A 26573-nucleotide genomic window follows, 5' to 3' on the forward strand; every position below is an offset into this window, starting at 1 on the left:
ATGTTTGTGTGTGTATGTGCCCCTGAGGAGGTGCTGTCTTTGAGTTGCAAAGGAAAAACTCCGAAAGACCTGAAAAAACAAAACAAACATTTGTGTTTCCGGTGAGCGCTCAATTATTTTTTCCTCCTTCCACAATCACTCCTGATTTCCCACAGTCCACTGCGTCCACTGCTTTACAACTCTTCACAGCACCAGGGGACCTCAGCTGTGTCCTTGGACCGGCTTTTTAGTGCCTGTGTTGTTTTTTGTTTTGTTTCTCGCTTCCTCTCGGAGAGAGAGAACAGGAGTGGAGAGGGAGGTGTGAAATGGAGAGACGGATTAAAGGAGGGYGGAGATGAAGAGAAAAGTGGTATGGGCCAGTGTCAAGGGAAAGGATAGGAGTTTGCGGAGAGAAATATAGGGAAGAGAGAAGTGCGTATGTTCTGTATCTCTGCAGTGTTTAACTGCCTCTCACGTTGGAGTGGGAAGCTTTACTGGTGTGTGGGTCTGAGCGGATTCCACAGTACTGCAGTTCATATGTCCCTGTCAAACTACATCACAGCACACCTCAGGATTACAGTCCATCCATCATCACGTCAAGGACATTCCTCTTCTTGCACTCGTTAACTGATATTTCCTTGTCTTCTCTTTCAATCTCTCTCGCTCTCTCGCTCTCTCTCTCTCTCTCGGTCAGAGGTGGCAGGGGTTACAACTACATGTTGGGAACTTTCAAGGGTTTTCTGGAATTGGCAAAACATGTTAAATATAATACATGATGAAATACGATGCTTTTAATACACTGAGTGTAAAACAYATTAGGAACACTCTTTCCATGAGCTGACCAGGTGAAGCCAGGTGAAAGCTATGATCCCTTATTGACATCACCTGTTGAATCCACTTCAACGTAGATGTAGATGAAGAGGAGGATTTTAAAGCCTTGAGACAATTGAAACATGGCTTGTGTATTTGGGCCATTCAGAAGGTGAATGAGTGGGCAAGAAGAMATTTTTAAATGCTTTTGAACGGGGTACGGTAGCAGGTGCCAGGCACACCGGTTTTAGGATGTCAAGAACTGCTACACCGCTGTTTTTTTTCTACACTCAACAGTTTCCCGTGTGTATAAAGAACGGTCCACCAACCAAAGGACATCCACGCAACTTGACACAACTGKGGGAAGCATTGGAGTCAACATGTGCCAGCATCCCTGTGGAATGCTTTCGACACCTTGTAGAGTCCATGCCCCGACAAATTGAGGCTGTTCTGAGGGCAAAAGGGGGTGCACCCTAGACCCACTTCAGTATGCATACCGCCCCAAAAGAGCCAGAGATGACACAATCGCCATCACACTGCACACTGMCCTATCCCGTCTGGACAAAAGGAATACCTATGTAAGAATGCTGTTCATTGACTACAGCTCAGCATTCAACACCATAGTACCCCSCAAGCTCATCATCAAGCTGAAGGCCCTGGGTCTCAACTCCGCCCTGTGCAATTGGGTTCTGGACTTTCTGACGGGCTGCCCCCAGGTGGTGAAGGTAGGAACCAACATCTCCGCTTCGCTGACCCTCAACACTGGGGCCCCACAAGGGTGCGTGCTCAGCCCCTTCCTGTACTCCCTGTTCACCCACGACTGCGTGGCCAYGCACGCCTGCAACTCAATCATCAAGTTTGCAGACGACACAACAGTAGTGGGGTTGATCACCAATAACGACGAGACAGCCTACAGGGAGGAGGTGAGGACGTCAGGAAAATAACCTCTCACTCAACGTCAACAAAACAAAGGAGATGATCGTGGACTTCTGGAACCAGCAGAGGGAGCACCCCTCTATCCACATCGAAGGGACAGTAGCGCCCTCCTCAACCTCAGGAAGCTGAAGAAATTTGGCCTGTCACCCAAAATCCTGACCAACTTTTGCAGATGCACAATCGAGAGCATCCTGTCGAGCTGTATCACAGCCTGGTACGGCAACTGCACCGATCTTCAACCGCAAGGCACTCCACAGGGTGGTGCGGTCTGCACAACGCATCACCGGGGACAAACTACCTGCCCTCCATGACACCTACAGCGCCCGATATCACAGGACGGCCAAAAAGATCATCAAGGACATCAACCACCCGAGCCACTGCCTGTTCACACCGCTACCWWCCAGAAGGCGAGGTCAGTACAGTTGCACCGAGAGACTGAAAAACAGCTTGAGACTGAAAAGGCCATCAGACTGCTAAGCAGCAATCASTAACTCAGAGATGCTGCTGCCTACATTGAGACCCAATCACTGGCCACTTTAATAAATGGATCACTAGTCACTTTATACAATGCACTCTAAATAATGCTACTTTAATAATGTTTACATATTTTACATTACTCATATCACATGTACAGTTGAAGTCGGAAGTTTACATACACCTTAGCCAAATACATTTAAACTCAGTATTTCACAATTCCTGACATTTAATCCTAGCAAAAATTCCCTGTCATAGGTCAGTTATTTTAAGAATATGAAATGTCAAAATAATAATAGAGAGAATTATTTAATTCAGTTTGTTATTTCTTTCATCACATTCCCAGTGGGTCAGAAGTTTACATGTTTTTCAAGTATAAATGTAGATTAAAAAAAACATGAGCTGGTGCACACCCAGAATAATAGTTTGTGTGGAAGGTGCTGACTAACGGCGAATAAACTATAAACTATCGAAATAAAGTCGCACACTCCATGTGTAAGTATAAATGACCAATGATTCCATAGATTTCCATAGATTACCTGTTAATTACCAACATTACTGTCAATTCAGGTCAGCTACCGGTAGTTGTGCAACCCTATTGATACATTTCAACGAGAGCAAAGCTGTATTTCCCACTTATTTTACGGAAACCGCTGTCTGTTTGCCTCCTGCTACGTGGAAGACTTTAGCAAGCCAGTAAKCCTAAAAAATACTGCAGAGTTCCACCCCCTCCTCACCCCAGCCCACTCCAGCAGCCGCCAGCCCAGTAGCCCTCCCCTCCCCACCRCTCTAGTTCAGCATAGCCATTTCCCCCTTTCCATTTGCTGGTAAAAACCACTTAGACGCACACACGCAGAGGATAAGTATGAGCACCACCCGCCAGCGCTGAGCTCTGAGTGCAGCCCCAGCCTGGCGAGTCCTCGTTTAAGGCAGTGTGAGGTTGGCGCTGCAGCCGCCTTCATGCCAACCTCCCAGACTTATTACAGCTTTCCTTTCCTCTCCTCTCCACACAGCACAGCACACACCCAGCCTTAATGTCTCCCTGCTGTGCCCCAAATACAATCACACATTTACTTTCTGCCCAAATCTAAGATTCCCAGCCAGCATGGGAGGAAAGAGGACATAGCATGTRTTTAGTTTTTTCAGTGCCAACRTAATTCAACGCTAACTAACTACCAATTGGTAGACCGTAGCCTGTGGAATTCCAGTTGATTTGGAGAGCTGAGATCCCACATTGAACACCAACATTTCATTGAAGTAACATACAGTACAGCAGCAACATTATAATTTATTTCTCTCTGTCTTTTCTTAACGGAGGACGGTGTCAATGTCATTTTCACAGGAGCGCAATTACCGCTACACATTTTTAAGAGTGCACCTATTGGTTGTTTTCAACCCTCGCTGTCTCTTTCCCCCCTATCGTTTCTGTTTAACACCATGTGAAAACAACAGAAGTTTACAGTGCAACTAGTGAAGGGGGAAAAAAACACGTGTGGTCTAACATTCCTAACTCAGCTTGTGGGTTTGTGTCATGTCTGAATTGCGTAGTATGTGGTTGGCTTGCTCTGGAACCCTGTGGATTTGTGCTGTACTGGCAGGGGGCTGCATAGCTGGCTGTCTGTCTCTGAGGTTGAGTGTCTCCAAAAGTCTTCTCGTCTCGTGGGTTGGTGTTGTCAGAAGCTGTGGTCCTTGAGGAGTTGTTCTGAGACGTCAGGGGCTCGCTGTGCATATTTCCCCCCTTGTAGCAGTGCGGTGTGGAGCCGTGCGTGTTATAATGGGTTGGTATAGTGCAGTGGCCATGGGGAGATGGATCCTGAGTGACAGTTGGATCGTGGCCCAGGGGAGTCCAGGACCACTGACTCAGGACCAGACCATGTTCATGGTACAATGGTGTACACACTGTAATGGGCTTCTGCTGTTCAGATGCACGCTGCACTTCACTCTGTGTGCACTGTGTGTGAGTATGGACTGCCGTATCTTTGGCAGGTTAATAGTTTACTGCCTGTTTTGTTTGTGAGTTTGTTTCTCTGTAGTCTTATCTATGTGACATAGCATAACCATACTGGTCCTGTGTGTGTAAGCGTGCAACAGTCATCACTGTTTTGGAGCACCAGGTCTGTGTGCAGCTTGCCTCTACAGCATGCACTACAGCATGTCACTCTTTCACCGCGCCTCTRCCTCTCTGCCYCTCTCTCTMTMTCTCWMWWKYKCTCKCKCWYAWWMTCTCTCYYMYACACACACACACATTTTCACTCTATCTTGCTTTCTCTCACTCTGTCTCACTCTCTCTAACGCTATCTCTCACTCAACTCAGGAGCTGGGCTGTAATCGGTGAGCTCAAGTATCTCTTCCTGCCACAAGCCTCTTACCTGCTTTATATAGCGGCTAGAGACCGGGCTAGAGGATTATATGGCGGAGCGACCGGCCACACCAGGAAACTGGTAAAGCCACGGACAGAGCCACTCCATAAGCCAGAGGGAATGCTGGGTAAATGCCAGAAATAGGAGAGTGGCTTCGCCGCTGAGCCACCCGGCTCTGTAAATACAGTTAAGCATATCAACCAGCCGCAGGTTAGCAATTACATGCTGTACATGTACACATGTAGGTGGTTCGCCTGTGATGCACTATAGGCGGTATGGGAAGTCAAGGAAATTGCAATTTAAAAAAAAAAGTCCTAGGAAGTCATAGAAGAGTGGAGACGCCAACATGTACTGTGCACAAACGAACAAGATCCAGGCGATTTTTTGAAAATGTGCACTAGGTGATTATCTGGGAGAATAGTGGTGACTAAGCAAACAATGGTGCAGAGTCCATGTAATGCCAATGTACTGTTTGTATCTGCAGCCTCTGGATCCAGGACTCCCACTGAACATAGTGTGCTCTGTCTGCTTTTATTCTCTGTTCCTATTCAGCTGTGTGTGTGTGTGTTGTTTTGAAGGTGGGGTTTTGGGGTTGGGTGTGTGTGTGTGTGTAAGTTTGTGTGTGTGTGTGGTGTGTGTGTGTGTGTGTGTGTGTGTGTGTGTGTGTGTGTGTGTGTGGTGTTGTGTGGTGTGTGTGTGTTGTGTGTGTGTGTGTGTGTGTGTGTGTGTGTGTGTGTGTGTGTGTGTGTGTGGTGTGTGTGTGTGTGTGTTTCATGTTTGAGAGAAATTGACATATTTTGTGAGTGCTTCTTTGCTTGTAACTCTACTGTGATTGTGGTGCAGCTGTGCTAGTGGTCCTCGCTCAGCATCTGACAGCAATGTGTGTATAGTGAAAGATGCCCCTCCAAGGCCCTGAGGGGTGAGTGCCCCCCAGCTCTATGCTCTGCCATGGCAGATGCCCCCCACAAATACAAACTCCCTATTCAGCAAGTCTATAAGAAACGCACATACAGCAGGATAACTGGGTCCCAGTACACCCACTTAGCACTCACATCCATAGGAGATTTCAGCACATCAAAATGCCAAAATTCATATTACCCAGAAATACTTTGGTCGAAGTCAAATCCTGGTCAACTCAATGAGAAATAATATTGAAAGTCAATAATGAATATACTCAACTATGCATACTATACTATATAGACTGAGAAAGTAGGGGTATTTAGTGTTTAGTGATCTGATTGAGGGGTGAACTTGATGGCCTGCTCTGGGCTGGGTGAGGTAGCAGGTGGGATGATCGTTAGGCCGGTGGTTTTTATAGGGGGCTGGATCAATCGAGCGTGCCCAGACTGATGCTGTTATCCAGACACTGCCACCACAGCCACCCCGATTAGAGGCAGAATCAGCTTAATGAGAACACGCTTTGTAAAAACCACCAGCCTAATTAGCAACACAGAGATGCTGCCGAGAAAAGGCACACACTTACCGCAGATACATTTTCTCAATCCCCCATCTGTGAATCACCAAATGTATAACAGTGGAGAGAGAGCGAGAGGTAAAATGAGTTGGAATTGGTTTGTGCGACGTTGGCGGTCCAAATCAGCGATTTTCTACTACKTGTGCCAGGCAGACTCTAAAGAGAAAGTCAGTGCTAGTTGTGTGTCTTAAAAGAAGGTGAAATTGATGTTCGGTTTTAATCAGGGCCTAATTGAAGCACTTAATTATCCCTGTGGAATTACATMTGTGCTATGTGAGCTGCTCATACCACCATCTTAAAAATAAAAAATGATTGAAGTTTATATTTACTTTTCTCATCTCTCTTGGTCTTGAATCTTGCAGTAGGATTGCATATGCTTTGCCAAGGAGGTGTAGAAGCATTCCAAGTCAAATTCTCTCCTCAATTTGACTTCAAAGCGACAACACTAATCCCCTCATCCTGCTTCTGCCCCTGTCTGTTATTAATCCCCTTAATAATCCGTTTAGCAGCTTTCATGCATTTCTGTTTATTGGCATTGTTACGGAACTGAAAAGTGATGAACATAATCCAGAGCGCTGGTTTAAGGTACTAACATTCACAACAGTTTCCATTCAGCCTTTAGTTTTCACACCCACCAATGAAAACAAGTACATCTCGGTTTCAGATCTCGATCCCCCTCAACACCTGTGAAAACACTGGAAATTAAATGTTAACACCTCACACTTCTGCTCGACTCCAAAGCCTCAATTTGGGTTTAAGATAATACTCAAACTGACGGGTAGGTAGGCTTCATGAACCTCCAGTTGAAGAAATACAAATATAATTAAAACTGCTGATTAGATTTGTGAATGCTGTCGAACAAGTTGGGCGATTCCATGCCAGCGTAGCCCCAACAATATTTTTGGTATCTCAGATTGTTCTGGCAATTCTCACATAGAAACTTAATTGGAAGGAATGATGTTTGACATGCTTTTTACATTTGTATCATAAAATGTTTTGGGGAAATCATGATGAAAGTGGCCATTTTAGGCCCTTTTTRGACATGTACATGCCTCCTGTAAGACCCTATGATCTGTGAACCATACATGATACAGAYAACATCTTGGTGTATGTCTTGATTCAACATTAAACATATTAATATTAAGATATCAAAGTACTCTTTTGGATTTTGTTCATTTTAAGGCATATTGTTTGTAACAATATACTCTTCAAACACCTCAAATTTCTAGAGTGGGCTCTCTGGTACTTTTAATGATAGGACCCATTTATACATAGAAATACATAGRAATTGCATTATAGGTCATTAACCAATCACAGCCCTCCTTTAGGATTGCACATTCAGAAAATYACCAGCAGAGGGAGTTCCCTTTGAATCTATTTTCCCATTCACTGTGTTGGTGGTGCTCATGAAATTCATCATACCTTCAGAATTAGCAAAGAGACCACTCAATTTGACTTGGAATGCTTCTACACCTCTTTGGCAAAGTGCATGCAATCCTACTGCAACAAAAAAAAGCTGACTCAAAAAGGGTACTTTTATGATACTTTTTCATATTTCCAACGTTGAATAAAGGAATATGCAAGTGTGTGTGTTTCAGAATCTAGACATAMCCCATATTATAAGGAGTATAATGACACCAAGATGTTGTCTGTATCATGTACGGTTCACAGATCATAGGGTCTTACAGGAGGCATGTACATGTCTAAAAATGACCTAAAATAGCCACTTTCAGCATGATAAAATATGTATATATGTTTGTGATTCCAATGTGAAAAGCGTGTCAAACATCCTTCCTCCCAATTAAGTTACTATGTGAGAAATGCCTGAACAATCTGAGAAACCACAAATATATTCAGCCTGCGCTGGCATGGAATCACCTAGTTGGAAAATGTATTTGCCAGGTAATGAATGTGTCTACTTTAACTCATAGTGCAAACTAATGAATTGTGTTTTTGTGTGTGCCACCCACATCCAACGTCTGAGCTTCCGTTTAATTGTAGTCATATTAAACACATTCAAGATAATTCCAGGGATATGCTCGGTTTAGCAAGACTTGAGCACCACGCCGTATCTGTTGATTAAACACACAGCTGGATTTAGATTTGTGTTCTGCCTAGATCTGTGGGATGTGCTAGGGGTTAATATTCTCTGTCCAGACTTGTGTCTGATAAGCTGTGAGGCTAAAGAAATAAGTGTCCAATTTCATGACCCTGATCTATAGAGGGATAGGTTGTGACTGTAAGTGTCAGGCCGGGACACAGGGCTAAATCTGGGCTAAATCTGTATCAGAATTATAATTTTTTTATTCTTTAATTTCACCTTTATTTAACCAGGCAGGCCAGTTGAGAACAAGTTCTCATTTACAACTGCGACCTGGCCAAGATAAAGCAAAGCAGTGTGACAAAAACAACAACATGTACAGTGTGTGCAAATGTAGAAGAGTAGGGAGGTAGGCAATAAATAGGCCATAGAGGCGAAAATAATTACAATTTTGCATTAATACTGGAGTGATAGATGTGCAGATGATGATGTGCAAGTAGAGATACTGGGGTGTAAAAGAGCAAGAGGGTAAGTAATAATATGGGGATGAGGTAGTTGGGTGTGCTATTTACAGATTGTCTGTGTACATGTACAGTGATCGGTAAGCACTTCTGACAGCTGAAGCTTAAAGTTAATGAGGGAGAAATAAGTCTCCAGCTTCAGTGATTTTTGCAATTTTTCCAGTCATTGGCAGCAGAGAACTGGAAGGAAAGGCGGCCAAAGTAAGTGTTGGCTTTGTGGATGACCAGTGCAATTTACCTGCTGGAGCGCATGCTACGGGTGGGTGTTGCTATGGTGACCAGTGAGCTGAGATAAGGCGGAGCTTTACCTAACAAAGACTTATAGATTACCTGGAGCCAGTGGGTTTGGTGACATATGTAGTGAGGGCCAGCCAACGAGAGCATACAGGTCGCAGTGGTGGGTAGTATATGGGGCTTTGGTGATAAAACAGATGGCACTGTGATAGACTACATCCAGTTTGCTGAGTAGAGTGTCGGTGGCTATTTTGTAAATGACATACTTGAGTGAAAGTAAAGATACCTTAATAGAAAATGACTCAAGTATAAGTGAAAGTCACCCAGTAAAATACYACTTGAGTAAAAGTCTAAAAGTCTTTCTTTATAAATATACTTAGCTATTAAAAGTACATGTAATTGCTTAAAGTATCACAAGTCAAAGTAAAAGTMATTTCAAATTCCTTATATTAAGCAAACCAGACGGCACATTTCTTTTTATTTATGGATTGCCAGSGGCACACTCAGGCATAATTTACAAACAAATMATTTTTATTTCATGAATCCGCCAGATCAGAGGCAGTAGGGGTGACCAGGGATGTTCTCTTGATAAGTGCGTGATTTGGACCATTTTCCTGTCCTGCTAAGCATTCAAAATGTACTTTTGGGTGTCAGGGAAAATGTACTGTAAGGAGTAAAAAGTACATTATTTTCTTTTGGAATGTAAAAGTTGTAAAAAAAAATATGAATAGTAAAGTACAAAAAACCATAAATCTACTTAAGTAGTACTTTAAAGTACTGTATATTTATTTACTTAAATACTTTACAACACTGTGCGACACACAAAATCAAACTCTCGCTCTCACTTTCTTTCTTAATCTCTCTTACTGTCTCTCGCTTGCTCACACACGTACTCACGCACAAACACATGCACGCATGCATGCACACACACATATACACACACACACGTACGCACGCACGCATGCATACACACACACACACACACACACGCCCACACACATGTTCTTCTATCCTCGTGGGGACCTAACATGTATTTCCATTCAAAATCCTATTTTTCCTAACCCTAACCCTAACCTTAACCTTAACCTAACCCTAACCTTATCCCGTAACCTAACCCAACCCCTAAACCTAACTCCTAACCCTAACCCTCAACCTAAGACCAATGTCGATGTTGCCTTGTTGAACTGGGTTGTGATACATGATGGTTTCATTCCTCATTACTTGAAGCCGTCCAACCATCGCCACTCACCAATCATTTCTATCTGACTACTAGAGGAGATGAGAGATTAAGCAATTAACTTCTATTTTCTCTAATCACAGTGAACGTTTGGCAGGAGAACCAGAGAGAGAGAGAGAGAGAACAAAAATAACATCATCCATATTCCTTTGTTTTTGTTTTTTGAGAGATTGTACTGGGGGGGGGGGGACCTAAAGCAGTATGGGACATGTTTCAAAGGAACTTTTGAGAAGAGGGATAGATGGAAAGGAATGCTGGAGAGACTGCTGCTGTTCTTTCAAAGCTTGTGGTTATTCTTTCATTAGTCCAGGGAATTAATTTCGCAATCCTCCACTGATCTTCCCATCCATCCACTTCTCCTTCACAATGTCTTTGTCTTTATAGCGTGTGTGCTTAGACTCACTTTACAAAGGCTAGCATGGGGCTGKTGCACAGAGCCAAGAGCAGACGCCATTGATGTAAGGCTGAAATAAAAATATTTTTCAATTGACCATGTTTTCCCAGCCAAAGGCTATATGGCCCTAGTCTAAACAACACAGTTGTTGTGATTGTTGGCCCCTGTAGGCTATGTCATGTCAAATAGATGATGTAGGAGGAAATGCTTTGGGTCTGACGGGACATCYTAACCAGAGGCTTTAAACCCTGGTTGAACCCCAGCACACCTTAATAGTTTAACAGGATAACACCTGATTTACTCTTCCGGACTGCTCACACGCTAAATACAGTTTGACTCAAATGAAAGTCACTCAAATGTATTTAGTGTAAAAATGTTCAGCATTTAAAATGACTACCCTCTCAAATGGACTGAATGGCTTCAATTGGTTTTTCAACTCATAACGCTTTTCACAGTCTGCTTCACTAATATTAATTAAGTTGTGCATATCCCTTTAAGGAACTGGCAGCGGGGTGGTTCAATCTAACAGTGAAGAAGTATTATCGTAAGTCAAGTGAAGTGAGTCATGGATAGTGAACAGCACTGTGAGAGATTATGACTCAGATTTCTGCCCAGCCCAAGACCAGTCCAGGGTGAGATGACACGGCACACAGGGCGAGAATGGAGAAACCTTAGACATGATAAGTCTCTTAATGAGGAAATCCTCCTCAATGTCAATCAACAAGAGTACACAGTGAGTGGCCATGCTGAGGCTATATGCATTCACCTGGTGCTGTGTTATATAATATTCTTTGTCTCAATAAGTGTTGAACGTTTTCTGTATGCACATGGTGTCCTGCTGTGCCTGACCGTGCCATTGTAACCAGACTGTGTGAGACCCCCTGAAAAAACACAATGTCCCCCACTATTAATAACATTATTCACCCTTAGGCTGGGGAAATATAAATGGAATTTTGCAATTGAAGAACTAGCTGTGCGTAATGTGTGTGTGTTGAAGTGTGTTCTTGGTAGTGTCAGTATTTTCAATTATGAAAAGCTGTTGAGGGGGAAAAAATCTAATTATGGCCTACACATTTGTATCGTTTGCAATTTGTGTAAGACTTAGAGCTGGTCCCCCCCCCCTATCCTTTTCTTAATTGGTATTTTCATGTGAAATGTTAAAAAGTCAGTACCTTCCTCTTTAATAAGATTATGAAAGTCACAATTTCCCGGAGAGCTCCTTGTAATCTGAGAAAATATTTAATTAGCCAAAGCTTCTTCTAGTTCTCACCTCTGTCTCTGTCTCTCTCCCTCTCCCTCAAATCAAATCGAAATCAAATGAAATTTTATTGTTCACATACACATATTTAGCAGATGTTATTGCGGGTGTAGCGAAATGCTTGTGTAATATATATATATATATATATATATATATATATTACCATTCAAAAGTTTGGGTTCAAATTTTTTTTGTCTATAAAATTAACATAAAATTGTCTAAAGAAGGCCAGTTTTATTGCTTCTTTAATCAGGACAACAGTTTTCAGCTGTGCTAACATAATTGCAAAAGGGTTTCCTAATGATCAATTAGCCTTTTAAAATGATAAACTTGGATTAGCTAACACAACGTGCCATTGGAACACAGGAGTGATGGTTGCTGGTAATGGGCCTCCATATGCCTATGCCTAAAAATCTGCCGTTTCCAGCTACAAAAATCATTTACAACATTAACAATGTTTAGACTGTATTTCTGATCAATTTGATGTTATTTTAACGTAATTTTTTTGCTTTTCTTTAAAAAACAAGCGACCCCAAACTTTTGAACGGTAGTGTATATACAGTACCCATCAAAACTTTGGACAAACCTACTTATTCAAAGGTTTTTCTTTATTTTTACTATTTTCTACATTGTAGAATAATAGTCAACACATCAAAACTATGAAATAACACAAATGAAATCATGTAGTAACCAAAAAAGTGTTATATTTTAGATTCTTCAAAGTAGCCAACGTTTGCATTGATGACAGCTTTGCATTCTCTCAACCAGCTTCACCTGGAATGCTTTTCCAACAGTCTTAAAGGAGTTCCCACATATGCTGAGCACTTGTTGGCTGCTTTTCCTTCTCTCTGCGGTCCAACTCATCCCAAACAATCTAAATTTGGTTGAGGTCAGGTGATTGTGGAGGCTGTGATTGTGGAGGCCAGGTCATCTGATGCAGCACTCCATCACTCTCCTTCTTGGTCAAATAGCCCTTACACAGCCTGGAGGTGTTTTGGGTCATTGTGCTGTTGAAAAACAAATCATAGTTCCACTAAGCGCAAACCAGATGGGATGGCGTATCGCTGCAGAATGCTGTGATAGCCATGCTGGTTAAGTGTGCCTTGAATTCTAAATAAATCACCAACAATGTCACCAGCAAAGCACCCCCACACCATCACACCTCCTCATCCATGTTTCACGGTGGGAACCACACATGCGGAGGTCATTCGTTCACCAACTCTGCGTCTCACCAAGACACGACGGTTGGATCCAAAACATATTAAATGTGGACTCATCAGACCAAAGGACAGATTTCCACCGGTCTAATGTCCATTGCTCTTGTTTTTTGGCCCATGCAAGTCTCTTGTTCTTATTTGTGTCCTTTAGTAGTGGTTTCTTTGCAGCAGTTCGACCATGAAGGCCTGATTCACACAGTCTCCTTTGAACAGTTGATGTTGAGATGTGTCTGTTACTTGAACTCGGTGAAGCATTTATTTGGGCTGCAATTTTTGAGTCTGGTAACTCTAATGAACTTATCCTCTGCGCAGAGGTAACTCTGGGTCTTCCTTTCCTGTGGCGGTCCTCATGAGAGCCAGTTTCCTTCATACCGCTTGATGTTTTGTTTTAAAGTAATCATGGACTGTCATTTATCTTTGCTTATTTGAGCTGTTCTTGCCATAATATGAACTTGATATTTTACCAAATAGGTATATCTTCTGTATACCTACCTTACCTTGTCACAACACAACTGATTGGCTCAAACCTATTAAGAAGGAAATACATTGAATTGAATTGGTGACTACCTCATGAAGCTGGTTGAGAGAATGCCAAGAGTGTGCAAAGCTGTCATCAAGGCAAAGGGTGGCTATCTCAGATATAATATATATTTTTATTAGTTTACTACATGATTCCTTGTGTTATTTCATAGTGTTGATGTCTTCACTATTATTCTGCAATGTAGAAAATAGTCAAAGTAAAGAAAAACCCTGGAAAGTGCAGGTGTGTCCAAACTTTTGACTAATGCTGTATATACATTGTATGTAATAGGATGTACAGACATTATGGACAGTATGTGGATAGAATACACTATTTATGCAAAAGTATGTGGACACCCCTTCCATTAGTGGATTTGGCTATTTCAGCCACACCCGCTGCTGACAGGTATATAAAATCGAGCACACAGCCATGCAATCTCCATAGACAAACATTGGCAGTAGAATGGCCCATACTGAAGAGCTCAGGGACTTCCAAMGTGGAACCGTAATTTGTATTTATTTAACCTTTATATAACTAGGCAAGTCAGTTAAGAACACATTCTTATTTACAATGACGGCCTACCAGACACCACAACACATAAAGAGAGACCTAAGACAACAACATAGCATGGTAGCGACACATGAAAACACAACATGGTAGCAACACAACATGACAACAACATGATAGCAACACAACCTTCAGCAGCACAATATGGTAGCAGCACAAAACATGGTACAMACATTATTGGGCACAGACAACAGCACAAAGAGCAAGAAGGTAGAGTCAGCAATACATCACTCGAATCAACTACACCTGTCAGTAAGMGTGTCCATGATTGAGTTTTGAATGAAGAGATGGAGATAAAACTGTCCAGTTTGTGTGTTTTTTGCAGCTCGTTCCAGTCACTAGCTGCAGTGAACTGAAAAGAGAAGTGACCCAGGGACGTGTGTGCTTTGAGGACCTTTAACAGAATGTGACTGGCAGAACGGGTGTTGTATGTGGAGGATGAGGGCTGCAGTAGGTATCTCAGATAGGGGGGAGTGAGGCCGAAGAGGRTTTTATAAATAAGCATCAACCAGTGGGTCTTGCGATGGGTATATAGAGATGACCAGTTTACAGAGGAGTATAKAGTGCAGGGATGTGTCCTATATGGAGCATTGGTGGCAAATCTGATGTTTGAATGGTAAAGAACATCTAGTCGYTCGAGAGCACCCTTACCTGCCGACCTATAAATTACATCTCCGTAATCTAGCATTGGTACGATGGTCATCTGAATCAGGGTTAGTTTGGCAGCTGTGGTGAAAGAGGAGCGATTACGATAGCGGAATCCAAGTCTAGATTTAACCTTAGCCTTTATCTTTGATATGTGCTGACAGAAGGACAGTGTACCATCTAGCCATACTCCCTAGTACTTGTATGAGGTGACTACCTCAAGCTCTAAACCCTCAGAGGTAGTAATCACACCGGTGGGGAGAGSGGCATTCTTCTTACCAAACCACATGCCCTTTGTTTTGGAGGTGTTCAGAACAAGGTAAAGGGCAGAGAAAGCTTGTTGGACACTAAGAAAGCTTTGTTGTAGAGCATTTAACACAACATATGGGGAGGGGCCAGCTAAGTATAAGACTGTATCATCTGCATATTAATGGATGAGAGAGCTTCCTACTGCTTGAGCTATGTTGTTGATGTAAATTGAGAAGAGACTGGGGCCTMGGATCAAGCCTTGGGGTACTCCCTTGGTGACAGGCAGTAGCTGAGACAGCAGATGTTCTGACTTTATACACCATCACTCTTTGAGAAAAGTAGTTAGTAAACCAGGCCAAAGACCTCTYAGAGACAACCGTATCTAAAGCTTTGGCCAAGTGAATAAAAATAKCAGCACAACATTGCTTAGAATCAAGGGCAATGGAGACATAATTTGGGACCTTTAAGGTTGCAGTGACACATCCATAACCTGAGYGGAAACCAGATTGCATACCCAAGAAAATTCTATAGACATCAAGAAAGCCATAGGATGCCGCCTGTCCAATAAGTCMGTTTTTAAAATTTCTGCCCTGCTGGAGCTGCCTCGGTCAACTGTAAGTGCTGTTATTGTGAAGTGGAAACGTCTAGAAGCAACAACGGCTCAGCCACAAAGTGGTAGGCCACACAAGTCCACAGAACGGGGCCGCCGAGTGCTGAAGCGCGTAGCATGTAAAAATCGTCTCTCCTTGGTTGCAAAACTCACTACCTAGWTCCAAACTGCCTCTGGAAGCAATGTCAGCACAATAACTGTTCATCGGGAGCTTCATGAAATGGGTTTCCATGGMCAAGCAGCCTAACAAATGCCTAAGATCACCATGCGCAATGCCAAGCGTCGGCTGGAGGGGTGTGAAGCTCACCGCCATTGGACTCTGGGGCAGTGGAAATGCATTCTCTGGAATTATGCTTTACCAACTGGCAGTCCGACAGATGAATCATGGTTTGGCGGATGCCAGGAGAGTACTACCTGCCCGAATCAATAGTTCCAACTGTAAAGTTTGGTGGAAGAGGAACAATAGTCTCAGACTGTTTTTCATGGTTCGGGCTAGGCCCCTTAGTTCCAGTGAAGGGATATCTTAATGCTACAGCATGCAATGACATTCTAAAAGATTATGTGCTTCCAACTTTGTGGCAACAGTTTGAGGAAAGTAATTTCCTGTTTCAGCACGACAATGCCCCCGTGCATGAAGAAAGGTCAATACAGAAGTGATTTGTCGAGATCAGTGTGGAAGAACTTGACTGAYTGGCCTGCACAGAGCCCTGACTTGGAGTCCCATCACCAATGTTCCAACATCAAGTGGAAAGCCTTCCCAGAAGAGTGGAGACTGTTATAGCAGCAAAAGTTGGACCAACTCCATATTAATGCCCATGATTTTGGAATGAGATGTTTGATGAGTGGGTGTCCACATACTTTTGGACATGTACTGTATGTAGTATATCTGAAGAATACGTAGGATAGAATAGTATATGTACAGCAATAGTTAAATTGGATGGCCTTGACTAGAATACAGTATATACATATGAAATGTGTAAAACAGTATGTAAACATTGTTATAGTGACTAGTGTTCCATTATTAAAGTGACTAGTGTTCCATGTCTRTGTACATAGGGCAACAGTGTTGMGTAACGGGCTAGTGACAGTGGTACTGGGTGGATATTTAACAGTCTGATGGCCTTGAGATAGAAGCTGTTTTTCAGTCTCTCGGTCCCAGCTTTGATGYACCTCTACTGACCTCGCMTTCTGGATGATAGCGGGGTGAACAGAACGTGGCTCGGGTGGCTGAGGTCCTTGATGATCTTCTTGGCCTTCCTGTGACACCGGGTGTTGTAGATGTCCTGGAGGGCAGGCAGTGTACCCCCGGTGATCCGTTGGGTGGACCGCACCACCCTCTGGAGAGCCCTGCGGCCAAGCCAAATTTCTTCAGCCTCGCTGGTGTGCTGAGGAAGAGACGTGTTGCGCCTTCTTCACCACACTGTCGTGTGGGGTGACAAGTGCAGTTGTCGATGAGTAGTTATGCTGCCTGAGACTAACAGCGTGGGCACCTCTCACCTTGCGGCCTCTGTGATGTGGTTGGGGGTGTGCTTCTCTGCTGTTTCGAAGTCGCGTTGGAGATCAGTACTTCTTTTGTTGACGTTGAAGATGAGGTTATTTCTTGGCACCACTCCGCCAGGGCCCTTACCTCTCCCGTGTAGGCTGTCTAGTCATTGTTTGGTATCAGGCCTAACCGCCTGTGTGTTCTGCAAACTGAATGAATGAGTTGGAGGCATGCGTCGGCCACGCAGTGATGGTGAACAGGGATAGCGCGGGGCTGAACACGGCACCTTGTGGGGCCCTGTGTGAGGATCAGCATAGAAGAGGTGTTGTTTGCTACCTTCACCCCTGGGGCGGCCCGTCAGAAAGTCCTGGACCAGTTGGCACAGGCGGGGTCAGACCAAGGGCCCGAGCTTAATGATGAGGGATCTATGGTAAGGGTCGACTGTAGTCAACGAACAGCACTCTTACATAGGTATTCCTTCTTGTCCAGAGGAATACCTCATCTCTCTCTCGCCCAACACACACCACACAACACACACACACACACCACACAACACACAACACACACACACACACACACACACACACACACCACACGCACACGCCACGCCACGCACACCACACGACACTTTCACTCCTCTGTCTCTCTCTCTCTCCATCTGCTGTGCTGTAAAGTGATATAGAACTGTGTGTCCCGGAGAACTGGGTCCTGTAGTTAAGCGTGCAGTGCTGGAGTAGAGAGAATGAGAAGCTTCCCTTCCTCCTAGACTGGGTAGAGACAGTAATTGGTGCCTGTGTCCTCTGTCAGCAGTAGCAGGCAGAGAGGATAGAGGAGCCAGGTTGCTGATTGGGGTCACGCTAAGCAGCTCGCTAACAATGTTCGGAATAGGGGAAGAAATCAGCTAGGTGACAAGTGTGTATTAGATGTGCAGTAATTATATTCAGAACAAGTTAAAAGTGTGGCCCCTGTCGATTCAGTGGCCCTGTTCAAAAGTTTGGCGTTGGCGCTTCCTGAGGAGCCCTACATTTGGCTCGGATTCAGTGCGGATGCTTCACAGCATCGGCCGCTGGAGTCTGTTCCACATAAGCGCAATTAATGGAACGGAGACTCTTCACTGTCACTGTGTGGTCATCTCTCTTCTGATCCAGGTCAGCCCGTGGATTAGGGTCACTGAGCTCCTATGAACTACATCAGGCTGTCTTGTTTTGTTGTGTTGCTGGTTTGCTGTTGGCTTTTTGTTTTCTCTCAGGCTAGACTCCAGACATACAGGTGTCTGTTTTAAGTTGTTTTATGTTTGAATGTACATTTGAAGTTGGAGTTTACATACGCTTAGGTTGGAGTCACTAAACTCGTTTTTCAACACTCCACAAATGTCTGTTGAAGAAACTATAGTTTGGCAGTACGGTGAGACATCTTACTTTGTGGCATGCGCAATTCATTTTTCAAACAATTCACTGTATCACAATTCCACGTCGGTCGAGAAGTTTACATTACATTAAGTTGACTGTGCCTTTAAACAGCGTGGAAAATTCCAGAAAAATTATGTCATGGCTTTAGAAGCTTCCTGACATCATTTGAAAAGTCAATTGGAAGTGTACCTGGTGATGTAGTTTCAAGGCCACTTCAAACTCAGTTCCCCCTTTGCTTGACATCATGGGGAAATCGAAAAAATCATCAAAGGGATCTCAGAAACTAAATTGTAGACCTCACAAGTCTGCGTTCATCTTGGAGAGCAATTCCAAACGCTGAGGTCACACCCATCTGTAACAACAATAGTACGCAAGTATAAACACATGGGTTCAGCGCACTCGTCATACGCTCAGGAAGGAGACGTAGTCTGTCTCCTAGAGATGCACGTACTTGGTGCGAAAAGTGCAAATCAATCCCAGAACAACAGCAAAGGACCTTGTGAAGATGCTGGAGGGAAACGGGTAAAAGTATCTATATCCACAGTAAAAACGAGTCCTATAAAATCGAGCATAACTGAAAGGCCGCTCAGCAAGGAAGAAGCCACTGCCTCCAAAACCGCCATAAAAAGCCAGACTACGGTTTGCAACTGCACATGGGACAAAGATCGTACTTTTTGGAGAAAGGTCCTCTGGTCTGATGAACAAAAATAGAACTGGTTGGCCATAATGACATTGTTATGTTTGGAGGAAAAAGGGGAGGCTTGCAAGCCGAAGAACACCATCCAACCGTGAAGAACGGGGGTGGGCAACATCATGTTGTGGGGGTGCCTTGCTGCGGAGGACTGGTGCACTTCACAAAATTAGATGGCATATCATGACAAGCGGACAATTATGTGGATATATTGAAGGCAACATCTCAAGACATGCCGACAGGAAGTTAAAGGCTTGGTTGCATTGGGCCTTCCAATGGACAATGACCCCAACGCATACTTCCAAAGTTGTGGCAAAATGGCTTAAGGACAACAAGTCAAGTCATTGGAGTGGCCATCACAAAGCCTGACCTTCAATCCTATAGAACATTGTGGGCAGAGACTGAAAACGGCGTCGTGTCGCGAGCAAGGAGGTACAAACCTGGTCAGTACACAGCAGCCCTGTCAGGAGAGATGGCCAAAATTCACCCAACTTATTGTGGGAGGTTGCGGAAGGCCCTACCCGAAACATTGACCCCAGTTAAAACAATTTAAAGGCAATGCTACCAAATACTAATTGAGTGTATGTAAACTTCTGACCCACTGGGAATGTGATGAAAGAAATAAAAGCTGAAATAAATCCTTCTCTCTACTATTATTCTGACATTTCACATTCTTAAAAGAAAGTGGTGATCCTAAATGACCTAAGACAGGGAATTTTTACTTGGCTTAAATGTCAGGAATTGTGCAAAACTGAGTTTAAATGTATTTGGCTAAGGTGTATGTAAACTTCCGACTTCAACTGTAAGTAGCACCTACATCATTTGGAGTTCATTAATCAGTGTTGCTAGTAGATTGATTCACTACTGTAGCCCGAAGCATATTCATATTGTTTTTCATTTATTGAACCGTCATTAAATTATCATGTTTCATAGTGGACAGCTTTACAATGAATGAAGACAAACAATTGACGTGGACCAGTATTTCCTCGTTAGGATTTCTCATCTATTGTAATGATCATTATTCCTGCGCGAGAGTGTTTTTGTCTCTGGATGGACATATTGGAAGTTGGCCGTTAGCCTCCCGGTTTATTATATGAATAATGCTTTCTCCCTGCTATGCTTTTCATATTATCCCTGTTCCCCTCTTGTCTTTTTCCCAATTAAATCTGGATATGTTATAGCAGCAGAGAGCAACCATTAGAAACTCTCCATGAACCACGGACACTCAAGTGCAGCAGGATCGTTATTTGCGGTTTCTGAAAACGTCCAGCTTCCTATTTCCCCTCTATTTTTATTTTATAGATGTGCTTCTCTTTTCCTTTCTTTCTGTCTCTGTCCCTTTTAATTCCATTGATTTATGCAATTGCTGCCTGTTCCAGATTTTGTTATTTGTCTGTTTCCATAACAACCTTCGGGCYATTTCTCACGCAGTGGGTTTTGTCTTAATCCTGCTCTGCTGCTCCGTTCTTATTTTTCTTAGGACTTTTTCACCTGTGTTCTGTTTTATTCCCTCCCCTTCTCAATCTTCCTCTACCCCCCTCAATCTTCTCTCTGCTGTCTCCCGAAGTCCGCGATCAGCTCCTTCGTTTTGTTGACGTTGAGGGAGAGGTTATTTTCTTGGCACCACTCCGCCAGGGCCCTTACCTCCTCCCGTGTAGGCTGTCTAGTCGCTGTTGATAATCAGGMCTACCACTGCCGTGTCGTCTGCAAACTTGATGATTGAGTTGGAGGCGTGCGTGGCCACGCAGTGATGGGTGAACAGGGATTACAGGAGGGGGCTGAGCACGCACCCTTGTGGGGCCCCTGTGTTGAGGATCAGTGTAGTGGATTGCTCCCTTGTTCCCCCCTCTGTCTTATTCCTTCCCATTCTCAATCTTACTCTATCCTCCTCCCTCTGTCTAAATTGTTCTGTTGCCACATGCTTTTTCTGTATTGCTGCTTTAACATTTTCAATTATCTGAAAAGCAATTTTCAAATCTATAATAAGTTAGAGTACATCAAAAAAACTGTGGCAACCACAATGAAAATGGTGTTCGGGTGGCATTATTGAGTCCATCTTTTGTTTTTATTTAATTAACTAGAGAACAGTTACAGTTATAGAATTGAAGCTGTGTGAGTGCAGTGTGCTCCATGTGTCTTAAGTCATGCCACCACATATTTCGCTGTCATTAGATTTTTACCATTTATTTTCCRAAGGGACCTGATCATTTGATTCAACCTTATTTTAATTTCCATTAGTATAATCTGCTACCTGGCATTTCCCAATAGTAATAACATGATAATAACCAATGAATACATAGCTTGTTGTCATTTGTGGTACATTTGGTAGCAGGTGGTAGGTTGGATTTTCCTSGGCAAGCAGGTGTTCTGATGTCTGCCTTCATGAGTGGGCATCACTGGGCACATCCCCGGCATGTGGTGCCTGGTGGTATGTGACTGTCTCTGTCTTGTTTCCCAGACAAACACATAATCAGATGAGAGATAATCTAAGGGGATATAGTTTATCTCAGACTAGWGTACTGTTATTTTCATTCTGCAGACGGAACACGGTTGATTGTAATTGGCGGTTGTAAGGCATAACCGACCTTGCTACCTTATCCTAGTTGGCTATTGTGAGTTTTAGGATCACTTAGGTGACAGTGATGCATTCTCTCTCTCTCTCTTGCACTTGTCCATAGTCTTCTCTGTACAAGTCGTTGTCTCCTCCTCTACTGGTCGTGCGATCGTGCTCTTCTCCCTCTCTACGTTACTCTGTGCTACGCTCTCTGTGTTTCAACTGGCCTTATACGTCTGGTATCCCATCCTCAGTATCCATTCTACTTTTCATTGAATGCTCTGTTGTTCTGAGTTCTCAATGCTTCTTCCTTCATCCGTTATTCAACCTGCTTACAGTTTCCTTCCTCTCGAGATTCTGCACCCGTCCTTCTCTTGGTGACTTTGAATTATAAAATAATGCGCTGATGAGACACCCAGGGTCGTGTCATGTAGATGGTGATACACGAGAACTGATACAGTACTAGTCTCTTTAGGGGCTGTTTGTATATTCTCCCACTGTTCATTGTGTGTGGCGGCTCAGTAATTGGACCTCCTTCGATTGCGCTCTCTGTGGAGATAGGTGACTACCCTCTGATCTAAGTATTGCGTCATACTGTGAGTTACAAGCTGCAAGTCTCATTAGTATGGATAGGTACTCAATTAAGTCGAGGAAAAATTGTAGGAAGATCTGGTGTAGCGAGAGAAGGATGAGTTGATGGTGCTACTAGTGATCCACGTAATGGCACATGGGGAATTGTACTATTGAGTAGTATTGCGTAGTGTAGTAGTTATTATTATGATTAGAGATGTAGCATCTAGATGCAGACGTCTAAGATAGGGCAGCAATAGAGTTCATTGCTTAGTTCGCGTACATTGGAAACACCTGTCGAGGATATTCTTATACTTTCCGCTAACATTAGATATTAAGGGAGACTCGGATAAGTATTCTTCATCATGAGCGATCTTTGATGGGATGAGGGATTATATATCAGAGTAAGACAGTAGAGTAACCGCCAATCTAGTAAGACTGGGGTATACAAGTGTTGATGAACTCGTACTACTAGCTATGACCAGGTGAGACTAATAGTCACCGCCAGTGTCCGCATCCTTGCATAGGTGTTCTACAACTGTAGCACAAGAATGTCCTCGCATTTATGATGCGTCGGTAATATATGATTAGGTTCTAACTAGTAGTATACGTGTTTTTGCTCAAGTATGCGAAGAGCTGTTAGTTTGTTCAGTACTCTGTGTCATACTTGTGTTTGTAATAGAGCCATTGCCGTCAATAGGATGTTGTATATGTTGATGTGCTTATGTAAACGATCGTGTTGATGCGTGCTGTGTGCGTTAGGACATGTGATGTGTAGCTTCGAGTGGTCGTAGTATCCATGTCGATAGATGTTGTGGTTGTATAGAATCATGCACAGCTACGCTCGTAGTGCTAGTGTGTAGTGCAGCTGTACGTAATGTGCTGACTTTATCCACATCATCACACATCCACACCCACACACCATCACACACATCACACACATCACTACACACACAACACACACACTATCACATCCATCCATCACACTACCCAGCACACTCAGTGCGACCACATTTAACTAGCGCTACACGGCTACCCATCACAGTGACAAGGTGACCACAACATGCTACACGCACATCAACATACACATAATCCCACTACAACACTACCTGACACAGGCAGAATCAGATTGCAGCGTCATCATGTGGTAGTGACTTATTTATTTTGTGTGTGTGTGTGTGTGTGTGTGTGTGTGTTGTTTGTGGTGTGTGATTTCAATTGTGATTGCTGTTTTCTGTTAACGCGTTACAAACACATTAACATCCTTTAGCATGGCTTTACGTGAAATTGGACTAATGGCTGATAATTGTATTGTCATGTAGCCTAATGGCTTTCAGAGCTTAATGATTGGTTCATGTACAGTACCTCATAGCCTGTTATGGTAGTGTTATAACACTGTCCAGTATTGTATGGTTATTCTGTTTCTGAAAATCTCTCAAACCTCATGGATACTCAGAGTTCCCTCTGGTTGGGAGTATGAATCTGGGTTAGGACTAAGACTCTGTGAATGTGTTAGTCAATCTCTATAATAATAACAACATACAACATATAATGCAGTGCCTAGTGAAAGTCTACACACCCCTTGCACAGCCTTCACATTTTGCTAATGAGATTTAWYGAGATTCTACCAACTTTGCACAACACTTTGCACCACATAATGTATATCCATTGTTTTGGTCAAAAACCATGTCTCAGATATTCAAGCAAATTGAAGTCATGACTGAGACTGGACTACTCATGCATTAAAATGTTTCTAATTGTCCAGCTGAAAAACATAAACTCTATCCCAGGGTTAAGTTTTCAGAAGACTGACGCGGGTTTTTGTCTAACTTTTTACCTGGGCTTCGCTCCTTTCATATTTCTTTTGATCCTGACAAACTCCCCAGTCAGTCCCTGCCGGCGACCAGCATACCCATAACATGATGCTGCCACCCACAATACTTGCCAATGCAGAGGGTTCACTCTGTGTATTTTTGGATTTGACCCAATCCTGTGGTTTTTAATTTAAGCAAAAAGTTGATTTCTTTGTCATGTTGTCTTGCAGTACAACTTAAATAATAATCATTTTATTTATTAAATCAAYTTCATATGTATCATCTCCAGCATCACTCCAACATCAACATATGTGAAAATGGCGCRTTTCTATGTTTTGTCGTAAGAAATATAGAGGAAGATGGTGTTTCCAATGACATCATCAACCAATTAGTAGACTATTAGTAGGCAATGCCTACTCATAATTATTTAAAAAAAAACAATAACAGGATGCACACTGATGATGTCATGGGAAACACTTTTTCTTCCGACTACATTTTTTTACTACAAAACATAGAAACGCTCCATTTTCACATAATGTTGATGTTGGAGTGGTGCTGGAGATGATGAATATGAAGTTGAATCATTTTTTGATGCTCCTTTAACGGCCCTGTTACAAACAGAACGGATGATTTGGAGTGGATGATTTGATCACGGGCTTCTTTCTTTTCACTGACATACAGGCCAGCAATGTGGAGTGAACGCAATGTGGTTTATCCTCTGTAGTTTCAASTATTGTTGTGTTTTCAGGTATTGTTGTGGCAGCATTATGTTATAGGGTATGCTTGTCATCGGTAGGGATTGGGGAGTTTTTTAGGATCAACAGAAATATGAAAGTAACAAAAGCCCAGGTAAAAAGTTAAAGGAAAACTCATCTTAGACTTCTGAAAACCTAACCCTTAGATAGTTTTATTTTTCAGGGGGACAATAACACACATTTTAATGCCAAAGACACACCAGAATGACTAAAGAGGTGTTCCTGAGTAGTTCAGTCTCAGTCCTGGCTTAAATCTGCTTGAATACAGAGACAAGTTTGGAATATTTCTGCCCGTCAATGATTCCCAACCGAATTAACTGAGCTTGAGCAATTTTCTCAAACACAAGGTATATATGTTGCCCTAATATTTGTGCAAGGTTGGTAGAATCTTATTAAAAATGATTCAAAGCTGTACTGGCTGCCAAAGGTGCTTCCACCAAGTATTAACATACTGTATGCAATCAATACATCTTTATTTTAATTTGTTTTATTCATTTGGAACATTTTCTAAAATGTTTCTTTCACTTTTAAATGTGAAGTATGTTGTGTAGATTGGTAGGGGGGAAAAACTGTCCAAGGGGTGTTTAGACTTTCAATAACCACTGTATATGCCATTTAGCAGAGGTTTTTATCCAAAGCGACYTACAGTCATGCATGCGTACATTTTACATACGGGTGGTCCYTGGAACCGAACCCACTATACTCACGCTGCAAAGCGCCATGCTCTACCAACTGAACTACAGAGGAACAATCTCTGCCGCTCCTTTACAGGTCCAGACTGGTACCTGGTACGGCTGGAGCTGACGGTGACTGATGTGAATGACAATGTTCCGGAATGGACCATGGTCCCCTCCCCCTACCTGGCAGTGGTATCGCCCAACGCCCTGGCCGGGTCACTGGTCTACAAGCTCTACGCCCAGGACGGAGATGAGGGCAACAACGGGGAGGTGGAGTACTTCCTGTCTGATGGTAGGTGCTTCCTGTCCAGTGATTGAGCACAATTTCATTGAGTACATCAACTGGCAGCATTGTAATAGAAAGATTATTTAATTTTATTTTATATGGTTTTATAAATGCTTTTATAAATGCTTTTATACCTTTATTCTTCTAATTTGTAATTTCATTAAGATAAACATGTGCCTTATCTTATGTCATATGTGTACAATTGCCGAAGTTCGGCAGAATGAAATTGCCTGTGGGTGGCATTGTATATGTGAATCTGTGCATCAATGACTCTAATATTAGATTCCATCTGAACTTTTCAATGCGTTTTAAAAGGTTCATTGTTGCAGCTGTCCCTCTAATATGGAACATACCGGATGTTCTGTTCCATGAATGAATGACAGGAAAAAAAGTTGCTGTGGCCTGGCTGGTCCAGCCTCCTGCACACACGTCAGCATAGGTTGAAATCTGGCTTACTGCCCTTCAACATGACYTCTCTCTCCCTTTCTAGTCAGAAAATACCTCCAAATATATATTTAGAATATAAACTTCTCCGTTGCCTCCTATCTGCAGGTGGTGACGGGCGTTTCGAGGTGGACAGAAAGAGTGGTCATGTCCGGACCACGGGGCTGCCACTTCAGAGGGACAAAGAGTACCTGTTGACAGTGGTGGCTGCTGACCGGCTGGGTAGCCGTAGTCCCCCAGTGGTAGTGTCAATCATAGCAGGAGCCAGAGCGCCACAGTTCTCCAACGCATCCTTCACTATTTCACTGCCTGAGAACACACCAGAGGGACAGCCGTGAGTACCACACACACACACACACACACA

The 26573-nt window shown here is 43.1% G+C and overlaps 1 pseudogene; it reads left to right on the forward strand.

The window, feature by feature from the left end:
• The window catches only part of LOC111974412 (neural-cadherin-like), a 191971-nt pseudogene that overhangs the window by 59524 nt on the left and 105874 nt on the right, over positions 1 to 26573 (forward strand).

Source organism: Salvelinus sp. IW2-2015, linkage group LG15 (genome assembly GCF_002910315.2).
Source record: "Salvelinus sp. IW2-2015 linkage group LG15, ASM291031v2, whole genome shotgun sequence".
Classification (NCBI taxonomy): Eukaryota; Metazoa; Chordata; class Actinopteri; order Salmoniformes; family Salmonidae; genus Salvelinus; species Salvelinus sp. IW2-2015.